The sequence below is a fragment of the Paramacrobiotus metropolitanus genome, unplaced genomic scaffold (assembly GCF_019649055.1).
Source record: "Paramacrobiotus metropolitanus isolate TYO unplaced genomic scaffold, Prichtersi_v1.0 Parri_scaffold0000033, whole genome shotgun sequence".
Classification (NCBI taxonomy): Eukaryota; Metazoa; Tardigrada; class Eutardigrada; order Parachela; family Macrobiotidae; genus Paramacrobiotus; species Paramacrobiotus metropolitanus.
This window is the reverse complement of record NW_026570253.1, coordinates 901170-918975: the sequence shown is the minus strand read 5'-3', so window position 1 is coordinate 918975 and position 17806 is coordinate 901170.

The following is a 17806-nucleotide window of genomic DNA, read 5'->3' as shown; positions in this document are numbered from 1 at the left end:
CGGGCTGTGTGGTCTGGACAGCAGCGGTAGTTCGGTCACTCGTTCACCTAGCGGGTTGTGTGCTCTGGACAGCAACGGTAGTTCGGTCACTCGTTTACCTAGCGGTCTGTGCGTTCTGGATAGTAGTGGTAGTTCGGTCACTTGTTTACCTAGCGGGTTGTGTGGTCTGGACAGCAGCGGTAGTTCGGTCACTCGTTCACCTAGCGGGTTGTGTGCTCTGGACAGCAACGGTAGTTCGGTCACTCGTTTACCTAGCGGTCTGTGCGTTCTGGAAAGTAGTGGTAGTTCGGTCACTTGTTCACCTAGCGGGCTGTGTGGTCTGGATAGTAGTGGTAGTTCGGTCACTTGTTCACCTAGCGGGCTGTGTGGTCTGGATAGTAGTGGTAGTTTGGTCACTCGTTCACCTAGCAGGTTGTGTGGTCTGGACAGCAGCGGTAGTTCGGTCACTCGTTCACCTAGCGGGTTGTGTGGTCTGGACAGCAGCGGTAGTTCGGTCACTCGTTTACCTAGCGGGCTGTGTGGTCTGGATAGTAGTGGTAGTTCGGTCACTTGTTCACCTAGCGGGCTGTGTGGTCTGGACAGCAGCGGTAGTTCGGTCACTCGTTCACCTAGCGGGTTGTGTGCTCTGGACAGCAACGGTAGTTCGGTCACTCGTTTACCTAGCGGTCTGTGCGTTCTGGATAGTAGTGGTAGTTCGGTCACTTGTCTACCTAGCGGGTTGTGTGGTCTGGACAGCAGCGGTAGTTCGGTCACTCGTTCACCTAGCGGGTTGTGTGCTCTGGACAGCAACGGTAGTTCGGTCACTCGTTTACCTAGCGGTTTGTGCGTTCTGGATAGTAGTGGTAGTTCGGTCACTTGTTTACCTAGCGGGCTGTGTGGTCTGGACAGCAGCGGTAGTTCGGTCACTCGTTCACCTAGCGGGTTGTGTGCTCTGGACAGCAACGGTAGTTCGGTCACTCGTTTACCTAGCGGTCTGTGCGTTCTGGATAGTAGTGGTAGTTCGGTCACTTGTTTACCTAGCGGGCTGTGTGGTCTGGACAGCAGCGGTAGTTCGGTCACTCGTTCACCTAGCGGGTTGTGTGGTCTGGACAGCAGCGGTAGTTCGGTCACTCGTTTACCTAGCGGGCTGTGTGGTCTGGATAGTAGTGGTAGTTCGGTCACTTGTTCACCTAGCGGGCTGTGTGGTCTGGACAGCAGCGGTAGTTCGGTCACTCGTTCACCTAGCGGGCTGTGTGGTCTGGACAGCAGCGGTAGTTCGGTCACTCGTTCACCTAGCGGGTTGTGTGGTCTGGACAGCAGCGGTAGTTCGGTCACTCGTTTACCTAGCGGGCTGTGTGGTCTGGACAGCAGCGGTAGTTCGGTCACTTGTTCACCTAGCGGGCTGTGTGGTCTGGACAGCAGCGGTAGTTCGGTCACTCGTTCACCTAGCGGGTTGTGTGCTCTGGACAGCAACGGTAGTTCGGTCACTCGTTTACCTAGCGGTCTGTGCGTTCTGGATAGTAGTGGTAGTTCGGTCACTTGTTTACCTAGCGGGTTGTGTGGTCTGGACAGCAGCGGTAGTTCGGTCACTCGTTCACCTAGCGGGTTGTGTGGTCTGGACAGCAGCGGTAGTTCGGTCACTCGTTTACCTAGCGGTCTGTGCGTTCTGGATAGTAGTGGTAGTTCGGTCACTTGTTCACCTAGCGGGCTGTGTGGTCTGGATAGTAGTGGTAGTTCGGTCACTTGTTCACCTAGCGGGCTGTGTGGTCTGGATAGTAGTGGTAGTTCGGTCACTTGTTCACCTAGCGGGCTGTGTGGTCTGGATAGTAGTGGTAGTTCGGTCACTTGTTCACCTAGCGGGCTGTGTGGTCTGGATAGTAGTGGTAGTTTGGTCACTCGTTCACCTAGCAGGTTGTGTGGTCTGGACAGCAGCGGTAGTTCGGTCACTCGTTCACCTAGCGGGTTGTGTGGTCTGGACAGCAGCGGTAGTTCGGTCACTCGTTTACCTAGCGGGCTGTGTGGTCTGGATAGTAGTGGTAGTTCGGTCACTTGTTCACCTAGCGGGCTGTGTGGTCTGGACAGCAGCGGTAGTTCGGTCACTCGTTCACCTAGCGGGTTGTGTGCTCTGGACAGCAACGGTAGTTCGGTCACTCGTTTACCTAGCGGTCTGTGCGTTCTGGATAGTAGTGGTAGTTCGGTCACTTGTCTACCTAGCGGGCTGTGTGGTCTGGACAGCAGCGGTAGTTCGGTCACTCGTTCACCTAGCGGGTTGTGTGCTCTGGACAGCAACGGTAGTTCGGTCACTCGTTTACCTAGCGGTCTGTGCGTTCTGGATAGTAGTGGTAGTTCGGTCACTTGTTCACCTAGCGGGCTGTGTGGTCTGGACAGCAGCGGTAGTTCGGTCACTCGTTCACCTAGCGGGTTGTGTGCTCTGGACAGCAACGGTAGTTCGGTCACTCGTTCACCTAGCGGTCTGTGCGTTCTGGATAGTAGTGGTAGTTCGGTCACTTGTTTCACCTAGCGGGCTGTGTGGTCTGGACAGCAGCGGTAGTTCGGTCACTCGTTCACCTAGCGGGTTGTGTGGTCTGGACAGCAGCGGTAGTTCGGTCACTCGTTTACCTAGCGGGCTGTGTGGTCTGGATAGTAGTGGTAGTTCGGTCACTTGTTCACCTAGCGGGCTGTGTGGTCTGGACAGCAGCGGTAGTTCGGTCACTCGTTCACCTAGCGGGCTGTGTGGTCTGGACAGCAGCGGTAGTTCGGTCACTCGTTCACCTAGCGGGCTGTGTGGTCTGGACAGCAGCGGTAGTTCGGTCACTCGTTCACCTAGCGGGCTGTGTGGTCTGGATAGTAGTGGTAGTTCGGTCACTTGTTCACCTAGCGGGCTGTGTGGTCTGGACAGCAGCGGTAGTTCGGTCACTCGTTCACCTAGCGGGTTGTGTGGTCTGGACAGCAGCGGTAGTTCGGTCACTCGTTTACCTAGCGGTCTGTGCGTTCTGGATAGTAGTGGTAGTTCGGTCACTTGTTCACCTAGCGGGCTGTGTGGTCTGGACAGCAGCGGTAGTTCGGTCACTCGTTCACCTAGCGGGTTGTGTGCTCTGGACAGCAACGGTAGTTCGGTCACTCGTTTACCTAGCGGTCTGTGCGTTCTGGATAGTAGTGGTAGTTCGGTCACTTGTTCACCTAGCGGGCTGTGTGGTCTGGATAGTAGTGGTAGTTCGGTCACTTGTTCACCTAGCGGGCTGTGTGGTCTGGACAGCAGCGGTAGTTCGGTCACTTGTTCACCTAGCGGGCTGTGTGGTCTGGATAGTAGTGGTAGTTCGGTCACTTGTTCACCTAGCGGGCTGTGTGGTCTGGATAGTAGTGGTAGTTCGGTCACTTGTTCACCTAGCGGGCTGTGTGGTCTGGACAGCAGCGGTAGTTCGGTCACTCGTTCACCTAGCGGGCTGTGTGGTCTGGATAGTAGTGGTAGTTCGGTCACTTGTTCACCTAGCGGGCTGTGTGGTCTGGACAGCAGCGGTAGTTCGGTCACTCGTTCACCTAGCGGGCTGTGTGGTCTGGACAGCAGCGGTAGTTCGGTCACTCGTTCACCTAGCGGGCTGTGTGGTCTGGACAGCAGCGGTAGTTCGGTCACTCGTTCACCTAGCGGGCTGTGTGCTCTGGACAGCAGCGGTAGTTCGGTCACTCGTTTACCTAGCGGGCTGTGTGGTCTGGATAGTAGTGGTAGTTTGGTCACTCGTTCACCTAGCGGGCTGTGTGGTCTGGACAGCAGCGGTAGTTCGGTCACTCGTTCACCTAGCGGGTTGTGTGCTCTGGACAGCAACGGTAGTTCGGTCACTCGTTTACCTAGCGGGCTGTGCGGTCTGGACAGTAGTGGTAGTTCGGTCACTTGTCCACCTAGCGGGCTGTGTGGTCTGGACAGCAGCGGTAGTTCGGTCACTCGTTCACCTAGCGGGTTGTGTGCTCTGGACAGCAACGGTAGTTCGGTCACTCGTTTACCTAGCGGGTTTGTGCGGTCTGGATAGTAGTGGTAGTTCGGTCACTTGTCCACCTAGCGGGCTGTGTGGTCTGGACAGCAGCGGTAGTTCGGTCACTCGTTCACCTAGCGGGTTGTGTGCTCTGGACAGCAACGGTAGTTCGGTCACTCGTTCACCTAGCGGTCTGTGCGTTCTGGATAGTAGTGGTAGTTCGGTCACTTGTCTCACCTAGCGGGCTGTGTGGTCTGGACAGCAGCGGTAGTTCGGTCACTCGTTCACCTAGCGGGTTGTGTGGTCTGGACAGCAGCGGTAGTTCGGTCACTCGTTTACCTAGCGGGCTGTGTGGTCTGGATAGTAGTGGTAGTTCGGTCACTTGTTCACCTAGCGGGCTGTGTGGTCTGGACAGCAGCGGTAGTTCGGTCACTCGTTCACCTAGCGGGCTGTGTGGTCTGGACAGCAGCGGTAGTTCGGTCACTCGTTCACCTAGCGGGTTGTGTGGTCTGGACAGCAGCGGTAGTTCGGTCACTCGTTTACCTAGCGGGCTGTGTGGTCTGGATAGTAGTGGTAGTTCGGTCACTCGTTCACCTAGCGGGCTGTGTGGTCTGGACAGCAGCGGTAGTTCGGTCACTCGTTCACCTAGCGGGTTGTGTGGTCTGGACAGCAACGGTAGTTCGGTCACTCGTTTACCTAGCGGTCTGTGCGTTCTGGATAGTAGTGGTAGTTCGGTCACTTGTTTACCTAGCGGGCTGTGTGGTCTGGACAGCAGCGGTAGTTCGGTCACTCGTTCACCTAGCGGGTTGTGTGGTCTGGACAGCAGCGGTAGTTCGGTCACTCGTTCACCTAGCGGGCTGTGCGTTCTGGATAGTAGTGGTAGTTCGGTCACTTGTTCACCTAGCGGGCTGTGTGGTCTGGACAGCAGTGGTAGTTCGGTCACTCGTTCACCTAGCGGGCTGTGTGCTCTGGATAGTAGTGGTAGTTCGGTCACTCGTTCACCTAGCGGGCTGTGTGGTCTGGATAGTAGTGGTAGTTCGGTCACTTGTTCACCTAGCGGGCTGTGTGGTCTGGACAGTAGCGGTAGTTCGGTCACTCGTTCACCTAGCGGGCTGTGTGGTCTGGACAGCAGCGGTAGTTCGGTCACTCGTTTACCTAGCGGGCTGTGTGGTCTGGATAGTAGTGGTAGTTCGGTCACTTGTTCACCTAGCGGGCTGTGTGGTCTGGACAGCAGCGGTAGTTCGGTCACTCGTTCACCTAGCGGGCTGTGTGGTCTGGACAGCAGCGGTAGTTCGGTCACTCGTTCACCTAGCAGGTTGTGTGGTCTGGACAGCAGCGGTAGTTCGGTCACTCGTTCACCTAGCGGGCTGTGTGGTCTGGATAGTAGTGGTAGTTCGGTCACTCGTTCACCTAGCGGGCTGTGTGGTCTGGACAGCAGCGGTAGTTCGGTCACTCGTTCACCTAGCGGGTTGTGTGGTCTGGACAGCAACGGTAGTTCGGTCACTCGTTCACCTAGCGGTCTGTGCGGTTCTGGATAGTAGTGGTAGTTCGGTCACTTGTCTACCTAGCGGGCTGTGTGGTCTGGACAGCAGCGGTAGTTCGGTCACTCGTTCACCTAGCGGGTTGTGTGCTCTGGACAGCAACGGTAGTTCGGTCACTCGTTTCACCTAGCGGGCTGTGCGTTCTGGATAGTAGTGGTAGTTCGGTCACTTGTTCACCTAGCGGGCTGTGTGGTCTGGACAGCAGCGGTAGTTCGGTCACTCGTTCACCTAGCGGGTTGTGTGGTCTGGACAGCAGCGGTAGTTCGGTCACTCGTTCACCTAGCGGGCTGTGCGGTCTGGATAGTAGTGGTAGTTCGGTCACTTGTTCACCTAGCGGGCTGTGTGGTCTGGACAGCAGCGGTAGTTCGGTCACTCGTTCACCTAGCGGGCTGTGTGTCTGGACAGCAGCGGTAGTTCGGTCACTCGTTCACCTAGCGGGCTGTGTGGTCTGGATAGTAGTGGTAGTTCGGTCACTCGTTCACCTAGCGGGCTGTGTGGTCTGGACAGCAGCGGTAGTTCGGTCACTCGTTCACCTAGCGGGCTGTGTGGTCTGGACAGCAGCGGTAGTTCGGTCACTCGTTCACCTAGCGGGTTGTGTGGTCTGGACAGCAGCGGTAGTTCGGTCACTCGTTTACCTAGCGGGCTGTGTGGTCTGGATAGTAGTGGTAGTTCGGTCACTTGTTCACCTAGCGGGCTGTGTGGTCTGGACAGCAGCGGTAGTTCGGTCACTCGTTCACCTAGCGGGCTGTGTGGTCTGGACAGCAACGGTAGTTCGGTCACTCGTTCACCTAGCGGGCTGTGCGTTCTGGACAGTAGTGGTAGTTCGGTCACTCGTTCACCTAGCGGGCTGTGTGGTCTGGACAGCAGCGGTAGTTCGGTCACTCGTTCACCTAGCGGGTTGTGTGGTCTGGACAGCAACGGTAGTTCGGTCACTCGTTCACCTAGCGGGCTGTGCGGTCTGGATAGTAGTGGTAGTTCGGTCACTTGTTCACCTAGCGGGCTGTGTGGTCTGGATAGTAGTGGTAGTTCGGTCACTTGTTCACCTAGCGGGCTGTGTGGTCTGGACAGCAGTGGTAGTTCGGTCACTCGTTCACCTAGCGGGCTGTGTGGTCTGGATAGTAGTGGTAGTTCGGTCACTCTGTTCACCTAGCGGGCTGTGTGGTCTGGATAGTAGTGGTAGTTCGGTCACTCTGTTCACCTAGCGGGCTGTGTGGTCTGGACAGCAGCGGTAGTTCGGTCACTCGTTCACCTAGCGGGCTGTGTGGTCTGGACAGCAGCGGTAGTTCGGTCACTCGTTTACCTAGCGGGCTGTGCGGTCTGGATAGTAGTGGTAGTTCGGTCACTCGTTCACCTAGCGGGCTGTGTGGTCTGGACAGCAGCGGTAGTTCGGTCACTCGTTCACCTAGCGGGCTGTGCGTCTGGATAGTAGTGGTAGTTCGGTCACTCGTTCACCTAGCGGTCTGTGTGGTCTGGACAGTAGCGGTAGTTCGGTCACTCGTTCACCTAGCGGGCTGTGTGGTCTGGACAGCAGCGGTAGTTCGGTCACTCGTTCACCTAGCGGGTTGTGTGCTCTGGACAGCAACGGTAGTTCGGTCACTCGTTCACCTAGCGGGCTGTGCGGTTCTGGATAGTAGTGGTAGTTCGGTCACTCGTTCACCTAGCGGGCTGTGTGGTCTGGACAGCAGCGGTAATTCGGTCACTCGTTCACCTAGTGGGCTGTGTGCTCTGGACAGTAGCGGTAGTTCGGTCACTCGTTCACCTAGTGGGCTGTGTGCTCTGGACAGTAGCGGTAGTTCGGTCACTCGTTCACCTAGCGGGCTGTGTGGTCTGGACAGCAGCGGTAGTTCGGTCACTCGTTCACCTAGCGGGCTGTGTGGTCTGGACAGCAGCGGTAGTTCGGTCTGGTTTCGGTTTACCTAGCGGTCTGTGGTTCTGGACAGTAGTGGTAGTTCGGTCACTCGTTCACCTAGCGGGCTGTGTGGTCTGGACAGCAGCGGTAGTTCGGTCACTCGTTCACCTAGCGGGCTGTGTGGTCTGGACAGCAGCGGTAGTTCGGTCACTCGTTCACCTAGCGGGTTGTGTGCGTTCTGGATAGTAGTGGTAGTTCGGTCACTCGTTCACCTAGCGGGCTGTGTGGTCTGGACAGCAGCGGTAGTTCGGTCACTCGTTCACCTAGCGGGCTGTGTGGTCTGGACAGCAGCGGTAGTTCGGTCACTCGTTCACCTAGCAGGTTGTGTGGTCTGGACAGCAGCGGTAGTTCGGTCACTCGTTCACCTAGCGGGTTGTGTGGTCTGGACAGCAGCGGTAGTTCGGTCACTCGTTCACCTAGCGGGCTGTGTGGTCTGGACAGTAGTGGTAGTTCGGTCACTTGTTCACCTAGCGGGCTGTGTGGTCTGGACAGCAGCGGTAGTTCGGTCACTCGTTCACCTAGCGGGTTGTGTGGTTCTGGATAGTAGTGGTAGTTCGGTCACTCGTTCACCTAGCGGGCTGTGTGGTCTGGACAGCAGCGGTAGTTCGGTCACTCGTTCACCTAGCGGGTTGTGTGCTCTGGACAGCAACGGTAGTTCGGTCACTCGTTCACCTAGCGGTCTGTGCGTTCTGGATAGTAGTGGTAGTTCGGTCACTTGTTCACCTAGCGGGCTGTGTGGTCTGGACAGCAGCGGTAGTTCGGTCACTCGTTCACCTAGCGGGTTGTGTGCTCTGGACAGCAGCGGTAGTTCGGTCACTCGTTTACCTAGCGGTCTGTGCGTTCTGGATAGTAGTGGTAGTTCGGTCACTTGTTTACCTAGCGGGCTGTATGCTCTGGACAGCAGCGGTAGTTCGGTCACTCGTTCACCTAATGGGCTGTGTGTTCTGGACTGGTGCGGTACTTCGGTCACTCGAACACCTAGCGGGCTGTGCTCTGGACAGTAGTGGTAGTTCGGTCACTCGTTTACCTAGCGGGCTGTGTGGTCTGGACAGCAGCGGTAGTTCGGTCACTCGTTCACCTAGCGGGCTGTGTGGTCTGGACAGCAGCGGTAGTTCGGTCACTCGTTCACCTAGCGGGTTGTGTGGTCTGGACAGCAGCGGTAGTTAGGTCACTCGTTCACCTAGCGGGCTGTGTGGTCTGGATAGTAGTGGTAGTTCGGTCACTCGTTCACCTAGCGGGCTGTGTGGTCTGGACAGCAGCGGTAGTTCGGTCACTCGTTCACCTAGCGGGTTGTGTGCTCTGGACAGCAACGGTAGTTCGGTCACTCGTTTACCTAGCGGGCTGTGTGGTCTGGACAGCAGCGGTAGTTCGGTCACTCGTTCACCTAGCGGGTTGTGTGCTCTGGACAGCAACGGTAGTTCGGTCACTCGTTTACCTAGCGGGCTGTGTGGTCTGGATAGTAGTGGTAGTTCGGTCACTTGTTCACCTAGCGGGTTGTGTGGTCTGGACAGCAGCGGTAGTTCGGTCACTCGTTCACCTAGCGGGTTGTGTGCTCTGGACAGCAACGGTAGTTCGGTCACTCGTTTACCTAGCGGTCTGTGCGTTCTGGATAGTAGTGGTAGTTCGGTCACTTGTTCACCTAGCGGGCTGTGTGGTCTGGACAGCAGCGGTAGTTCGGTCACTCGTTCACCTAGCGGGTTGTGTGCTCTGGACAGCAACGGTAGTTCGGTCACTCGTTTACCTAGCGGGCTGTGCGTTCTGGATAGTAGTGGTAGTTCGGTCACTTGTTCACCTAGCGGGCTGTGTGGTCTGGACAGCAGCGGTAGTTCGGTCACTCGTTCACCTAGCGGGTTGTGTGGTCTGGACAGCAGCGGTAGTTCGGTCACTCGTTTACCTAGCGGGCTGTGCGGTCTGGATAGTAGTGGTAGTTCGGTCACTTGTTCACCTAGCGGGCTGTGTGGTCTGGACAGCAGCGGTAGTTCGGTCACTCGTTCACCTAGCGGGTTGTGTGGTCTGGACAGCAGCGGTAGTTCGGTCACTCGTTCACCTAGCGGGCTGTGTGGTCTGGATAGTAGTGGTAGTTCGGTCACTTGTTCACCTAGCGGGCTGTGTGGTCTGGACAGCAGCGGTAGTTCGGTCACTCGTTCACCTAGCGGGTTGTGTGCTCTGGACAGCAACGGTAGTTCGGTCACTCGTTCACCTAGCGGTCTGTGCGTTCTGGATAGTAGTGGTAGTTCGGTCACTTGTTTACCTAGCGGGCTGTGTGGTCTGGACAGCAGCGGTAGTTCGGTCACTCGTTCACCTAGCGGGTTGTGTGCTCTGGACAGCAACGGTAGTTCGGTCACTCGTTTACCTAGCGGTCTGTGCGTTCTGGATAGTAGTGGTAGTTCGGTCACTTGTTCACCTAGCGGGCTGTGTGGTCTGGACAGCAGCGGTAGTTCGGTCACTCGTTCACCTAGCGGGTTGTGTGCTCTGGACAGCAACGGTAGTTCGGTCACTCGTTTACCTAGCGGTCTGTGCGTTCTGGATAGTAGTGGTAGTTCGGTCACTTGTTTACCTAGCGGGTTGTGTGGTCTGGACAGCAGCGGTAGTTCGGTCACTCGTTCACCTAGCGGGTTGTGTGCTCTGGACAGCAACGGTAGTTCGGTCACTCGTTTACCTAGCGGGCTGTGCGTTCTGGATAGTAGTGGTAGTTCGGTCACTTGTTCACCTAGCGGGCTGTGTGGTCTGGACAGCAGCGGTAGTTCGGTCACTTGTTCACCTAGCGGGTTGTGTGGTCTGGACAGCAGCGGTAGTTCGGTCACTCGTTCACCTAGCGGGCTGTGCGTTCTGGATAGTAGTGGTAGTTCGGTCACTTGTTCACCTAGCGGGCTGTGTGGTCTGGACAGCAGCGGTAGTTCGGTCACTCGTTCACCTAGCGGGTTGTGTGGTCTGGACAGCAGCGGTAGTTCGGTCACTCGTTTACCTAGCGGTCTGTGTGTTCTGGATAGTAGTGGTAGTTCGGTCACTTGTTTACCTAGCGGGTTGTGTGGTCTGGACAGCAGCGGTAGTTCGGTCACTCGTTCACCTAGCGGGTTGTGTGCTCTGGACAGCAACGGTAGTTCGGTCACTCGTTTACCTAGCGGTCTGTGCGTTCTGGATAGTAGTGGTAGTTCGGTCACTTGTTTACCTAGCGGGCTGTGTGGTCTGGATAGTAGTGGTAGTTCGGTCACTTGTTCACCTAGCGGGCTGTGTGGTCTGGACAGCAGCGGTAGTTCGGTCACTCGTTCACCTAGCGGTTTGTGCGTTCTGGATAGTAGTGGTAGTTCGGTCACTCGTTCACCTAGCGGGCTGTGTGGTTCTGGATAGTAGTGGTAGTTCGGTCACTCGTTCACCTAGCGGGTTGTGTGGTCTGGACAGCAGCGGTAGTTCGGTCACTCGTTCACCTAGCGGGTTGTGTGGTCTGGACAGCAGCGGTAGTTCGGTCACTCGTTTACCTAGCGGGTTGTGTGGGTCTGGATAGTAGTGGTAGTTCGGTCACTTGTTTACCTAGCGGGCTGTGTGGTCTGGACAGCAGCGGTAGTTCGGTCACTCGTTCACCTAGCGGGTTGTGTGCTCTGGACAGCAACGGTAGTTCGGTCACTCGTTCACCTAGCGGGCTGTGTGGTCTGGACAGCAGCGGTAGTTCGGTCACTCGTTCACCTAGCGGGCTGTGTGCGTTCTGGATAGTAGTGGTAGTTCGGTCACTCGTTCACCTAGCGGGTTGTGTGCTCTGGACAGCAACGGTAGTTCGGTCACTCGTTCACCTAGCGGGTTGTGTGGTCTGGACAGCAACGGTAGTTCGGTCACTCGTTCACCTAGCGGGCTGTGCGGTCTGGATAGTAGTGGTAGTTCGGTCACTCGTTCACCTAGCGGGTTGTGTGGTCTGGACAGCAGCGGTAGTTCGGTCACTCGTTCACCTAGCGGGCTGTGTGGTCTGGACAGCAGCGGTAGTTCGGTCACTCGTTCACCTAGCGGGCTGTGTGGTCTGGATAGTAGTGGTAGTTCGGTCACTCGTTCACCTAGCGGGTTGTGTGCTCTGGACAGCAACGGTAGTTCGGTCACTCGTTCACCTAGCGGGTTGTGTGGTCTGGACAGCAGCGGTAGTTCGGTCACTCGTTTACCTAGCGGTCTGTGCGGTCTGGATAGTAGTGGTAGTTCGGTCACTCGTTCACCTAGCGGGTTGTGTGGTCTGGACAGCAGCGGTAGTTCGGTCACTCGTTCACCTAGCGGGTTGTGTGGTCTGGACAGCAGCGGTAGTTCGGTCACTCGTTCACCTAGCGGTCTGTGTGTTCTGGATAGTAGTGGTAGTTCGGTCACTCGTTCACCTAGCGGGCTGTGCGGTCTGGATAGTAGTGGTAGTTCGGTCACTCGTTCACCTAGCGGGTTGTGTGGTCTGGACAGCAGCGGTAGTTCGGTCACTCGTTCACCTAGCAGGCTGTGTGGTCTGGATAGTAGTGGTAGTTCGGTCACTCGTTCACCTAGCGGGCTGTGTGGTCTGGACAGCAGCGGTAGTTCGGTCACTCGTTCACCTAGCGGGTTGTGTGGTCTGGACAGCAACGGTAGTTCGGTCACTCGTTCACCTAGCGGGTTGTGTGCGTTCTGGACAGCAACGGTAGTTCGGTCACTCGTTTACCTAGCGGTCTGTGCGTTCTGGATAGTAGTGGTAGTTCGGTCACTTGTTCACCTAGCGGGTTGTGTGCTCTGGACAGCAACGGTAGTTCGGTCACTCGTTCACCTAGCGGGTTGTGTGCTCTGGACAGCAACGGTAGTTCGGTCACTCGTTTACCTAGCGGGCTGTGCGGTCTGGATAGTAGTGGTAGTTCGGTCACTTGTTCACCTAGCGGGCTGTGTGGTCTGGACAGCAGCGGTAGTTCGGTCACTCGTTCACCTAGCGGGCTGTGTGGTCTGGACAGCAGCGGTAGTTCGGTCACTTGTTCACCTAGCGGGTTGTGTGGTCTGGATAGTAGTGGTAGTTCGGTCACTCGTTCACCTAGCGGGTTGTGTGGTCTGGACAGCAACGGTAGTTCGGTCACTCGTTCACCTAGCGGGTTGTGTGGTCTGGACAGCAGCGGTAGTTCGGTCACTCGTTTACCTAGCGGGCTGTGCGGTCTGGACAGTAGCGGTAGTTCGGTCACTTGTTCACCTAGCGGGCTGTGTGGTCTGGACAGCAGCGGTAGTTCGGTCACTCGTTCACCTAGCGGGCTGTGTGGTCTGGACAGCAGCGGTAGTTCGGTCACTCGTTTACCTAGCGGGCTGTGTGGTCTGGATAGTAGTGGTAGTTTGGTCACTCGTTCACCTAGCAGGTTGTGTGGTCTGGACAGCAGCGGTAGTTCGGTCACTCGTTCACCTAGCGGGTTGTGTGGTCTGGACAGCAACGGTAGTTCGGTCACTCGTTCACCTAGCGGGTTGTGTGCTCTGGACAGCAACGGTAGTTCGGTCACTTGTTCACCTAGCGGGCTGTGCGTTCTGGATAGTAGTGGTAGTTCGGTCACTCGTTCACCTAGCGGGTTGTGTGCTCTGGACAGCAACGGTAGTTCGGTCACTCGTTCACCTAGCGGGTTGTGTGCTCTGGACAGCAACGGTAGTTCGGTCACTCGTTTACCTAGCGGTCTGTGCGTTCTGGATAGTAGTGGTAGTTCGGTCACTTGTTCACCTAGCGGGCTGTGTGGTCTGGACAGCAGCGGTAGTTCGGTCACTCGTTCACCTAGCGGGTTGTGTGCTCTGGACAGCAACGGTAGTTCGGTCACTCGTTTACCTAGCGGTTTGTGCGTTCTGGATAGTAGTGGTAGTTCGGTCACTTGTTTACCTAGCGGGCTGTGTGGTCTGGACAGCAGCGGTAGTTCGGTCACTCGTTCACCTAGCGGGTTGTGTGCTCTGGACAGCAACGGTAGTTCGGTCACTCGTTTACCTAGCGGTCTGTGCGTTCTGGATAGTAGTGGTAGTTCGGTCACTCGTTTACCTAGCGGTTTGTGCGTTCTGGATAGTAGTGGTAGTTCGGTCACTTGTTTACCTAGCGGGCTGTGTGGTCTGGACAGCAGCGGTAGTTCGGTCACTCGTTCACCTAGCGGGTTGTGTGCTCTGGACAGCAACGGTAGTTCGGTCACTCGTTTACCTAGCGGTCTGTGCGTTCTGGATAGTAGTGGTAGTTCGGTCACTTGTTCACCTAGCGGGCTGTGTGGTCTGGACAGCAGCGGTAGTTCGGTCACTCGTTCACCTAGCGGGTTGTGTGCTCTGGACAGCAACGGTAGTTCGGTCACTCGTTTACCTAGCGGTTTGTGCGTTCTGGATAGTAGTGGTAGTTCGGTCACTTGTTTACCTAGCGGGCTGTGTGGTCTGGACAGCAGCGGTAGTTCGGTCACTCGTTCACCTAGCGGGTTGTGTGCTCTGGACAGCAACGGTAGTTCGGTCACTCGTTTACCTAGCGGTCTGTGCGTTCTGGATAGTAGTGGTAGTTCGGTCACTTGTTTACCTAGCGGGCTGTGTGGTCTGGACAGCAGCGGTAGTTCGGTCACTCGTTCACCTAGCGGGTTGTGTGGTCTGGACAGCAGCGGTAGTTCTGTCACTCGTTTACCTAGCGGGCTGTGTGGTCTGGATAGTAGTGGTAGTTCGGTCACTTGTTCACCTAGCGGGCTGTGTGGTCTGGACAGCAGCGGTAGTTCGGTCACTCGTTCACCTAGCGGGTTGTGTGCTCTGGACAGCAACGGTAGTTCGGTCACTCGTTTACCTAGCGGTCTGTGCGTTCTGGATAGTAGTGGTAGTTCGGTCACTTGTTTACCTAGCGGGTTGTGTGGTCTGGACAGCAGCGGTAGTTCGGTCACTCGTTCACCTAGCGGGTTGTGTGCTCTGGACAGCAACGGTAGTTCGGTCACTCGTTTACCTAGCGGTCTGTGCGTTCTGGATAGTAGTGGTAGTTCGGTCACTTGTTTACCTAGCGGGCTGTGTGGTCTGGACAGCAGCGGTAGTTCGGTCACTCGTTCACCTAGCGGGTTGTGTGCTCTGGACAGCAACGGTAGTTCGGTCACTCGTTTACCTAGCGGTCTGTGCGTTCTGGATAGTAGTGGTAGTTCGGTCACTTGTTTACCTAGCGGGCTGTGTGGTCTGGACAGCAGCGGTAGTTCGGTCACTCGTTCACCTAGCGGGTTGTGTGCTCTGGACAGCAACGGTAGTTCGGTCACTCGTTTACCTAGCGGTCTGTGTGTTCTGGATAGTAGTGGTAGTTCGGTCACTTGTTCACCTAGCGGGCTGTGTGGTCTGGACAGCAGCGGTAGTTCGGTCACTCGTTCACCTAGCGGGTTGTGTGCTCTGGACAGCAACGGTAGTTCGGTCACTCGTTTACCTAGCGGTCTGTGTGTTCTGGATAGTAGTGGTAGTTCGGTCACTTGTTTACCTAGCGGGCTGTGTGGTCTGGACAGCAGCGGTAGTTCGGTCACTCGTTCACCTAGCGGGTTGTGTGCTCTGGACAGCAGCGGTAGTTCGGTCACTCGTTTACCTAGCGGGCTGTGTGGTCTGGATAGTAGTGGTAGTTCGGTCACTTGTTTACCTAGCGGGCTGTGTGGTCTGGACAGCAGCGGTAGTTCGGTCACTCGTTCACCTAGCGGGTTGTGTGGTCTGGACAGCAGCGGTAGTTCGGTCACTCGTTTACCTAGCGGGCTGTGTGGTCTGGATAGTAGTGGTAGTTCGGTCACTTGTTCACCTAGCGGGCTGTGTGCTCTGGACAGCAACGGTAGTTCGGTCACTCGTTTACCTAGCGGTCTGTGCGTTCTGGACAGCAGCGGTAGTTCGGTCACTCGTTCACCTAGCGGGTTGTGTGCTCTGGACAGCAACGGTAGTTCGGTCACTCGTTTACCTAGCGGTCTGTGCGTTCTGGATAGTAGTGGTAGTTCGGTCACTTGTTCACCTAGCGGGCTGTGTGGTTTGGACAGCAGCGGTAGTTCGGTCACTCGTTCACCTAGCGGGTTGTGTGCTCTGGACAGCAACGGTAGTTCGGTCACTCGTTTACCTAGCGGTCTGTGTGTTCTGGATAGTAGTGGTAGTTCGGTCACTCGTTCACCTAGCGGGTTGTGTGGTCTGGACAGCAGCGGTAGTTCGGTCACTCGTTCGCCTAGCGGGTTGTGTGGTCTGGACAGCAGCGGTAGTTCGGTCACTCGTTTACCTAGCGGGCTGTGTGGTCTGGATAGTAGTGGTAGTTCGGTCACTTGTTCACCTAGCGGGCTGTGTGGTCTGGACAGCAGCGGTAGTTCGGTCACTCGTTCACCTAGCGGGTTGTGTGCTCTGGACAGCAACGGTAGTTCGGTCACTCGTTTACCTAGCGGTCTGTGTGTTCTGGATAGTAGTGGTAGTTCGGTCACTTGTTCACCTAGCGGGCTGTGTGGTCTGGACAGCAGCGGTAGTTCGGCCACTCGTTCACCTAGCGGGTTGTGTGCTCTGGACAGCAACGGTAGTTCGGTCACTCGTTTACCTAGCGGTCTGTGCGTTCTGGATAGTAGTGGTAGTTCGGTCACTTGTTTACCTAGCGGGCTGTGTGGTCTGGACAGCAGCGGTAGTTCGGTCACTCGTTCACCTAGCGGGCTGTGTGCTCTGGACAGCAACGGTAGTTCGGTCACTCGTTTACCTAGCGGTCTGTGCGTTCTGGATAGTAGTGGTAGTTCGGTCACTCGTTTACCTAGCGGGCTGTGCGTTCTGGATAGTAGTGGTAGTTCGGTCACTTGTTTACCTAGCGGGCTGTGTGGTCTGGACAGCAGCGGTAGTTCGGTCACTCGTTCACCTAGCGGGTTGTGTGCTCTGGACAGCAGCGGTAGTTCGGTCACTCGTTTACCTAGCGGGCTGTGTGGTCTGGATAGTAGTGGAAGTTCGGTCACTTGTTTACCTAGCGGGCTGTGTGGTCTGGACAGCAGTCTCGGTCACCGTTCACCTAGCGGTTGTGTGCTCTGGACAGCAGCGGTAGTTCTGGTCACCTCTTGGTCTGGGGCTGTGTGGTCTGGATAGTAGTGGTAGTTCGGTCACTCGTTCACCTAGCGGGTTGTGTGCTCTGGATAGTAGCGGTAGTTCGGTCACAGCTTGGCTCTGTGAAACTAAAACCGTCTGGCCGGGTTTTGGAATACATATGGGCATTCAGATTATGGAAATGGTTTCTGCTGATTCCATACGGGAAAGCTGGGTTCGTGAATCCCTTTTTATTTTTTTGTGGTAATAAAGATCTCGAATGTACAGTAGGTACCGTACTATTATTCCGTATTATACGGAATAATTTACGGACTGTAGATGCTGATTATCATTTATCAATCACTGTCTTTAGTTTTGCTCGGACTGCAGTGAAAGGTCAGCCCGTTTGAACGATTACTCTGGTCAGTTTCTTTTACAGCTGCCTTCAAAAGGCTTTCAAGTTTCAACGATAGTCTTTATTCTTAACTTCTGTTTTTAAGCGCTTTAAATTGCTAACGATTTAAACTGTAAACGAAGCCATCCACCAGCAGTATCGTTTGTGCCACTGCTGCTGCTGCTGCTGTTTGTGCTAGGAGTAAAAGTTCAAACCTTTTTGATTTGTTGATCTAAAAAGGGTACCATTTTAAATTTACTGATTTTGTGCTCCATGCAACAGGACTTTGAAATTGTTTTCAAGGTCACCTTGAGCTTTCTTCTCTACCGGCACCGGCGTCTGTGCACGGGAGCCGGAGCAGATATTACCAAAACAAAATGCACGTGACACAGTTTCCAGACATGCTGAATCGAATGGCGTTAGCAGTTTTTCGATTAATTTTTTGGTTTGTTCTGACCAGATCGTACGGGGTTTTCCGTTGTAATATAGATCTTTACCTTGATATGGGCAGTGGTCATTTTTTCTCCGAAGACAGCAAGTTACTTTGATGCACAAAGATGCACGAATAACTACAGTATTACACTGGTCAACCAAAGCTGGTGATAAGGTTGGGCACATATTGTACTACGTACCGTGTAAAACCAAGAAATAAGTAGACAACACGAGTATTAAATAAGGATATATATTATATACGAGTAGATATATCTGTTTACATAATTATTATAATCGCACGTAAGTGAACGCCGGAGCCGCCGGAGAAATGGCCGAAAGGAGAAAACTGACCAAGCACGCTTGGTTGTTGCCGCGCTACAACTTTGTCGCCGCTGCGTTTGAAATTTACGGCCCGTGGGGAGACGGCACGAAGGCGCTGGTTGACAAAATCGGGACAAACCTGATTGCTGAAACTGGACAAAAACGATCAAAGGAGTTTTTCCGGCAACGGTTATCCATACAGATTCAACGAGGAAATACCATCTGCGTAATGGGAAAGCCACTTGACCAGGATAAAATAGAAGAGATGTTCCTGTTGCAGAATTTTTTGTTGTCATTTTATATATTTATTGTTACTAACAGT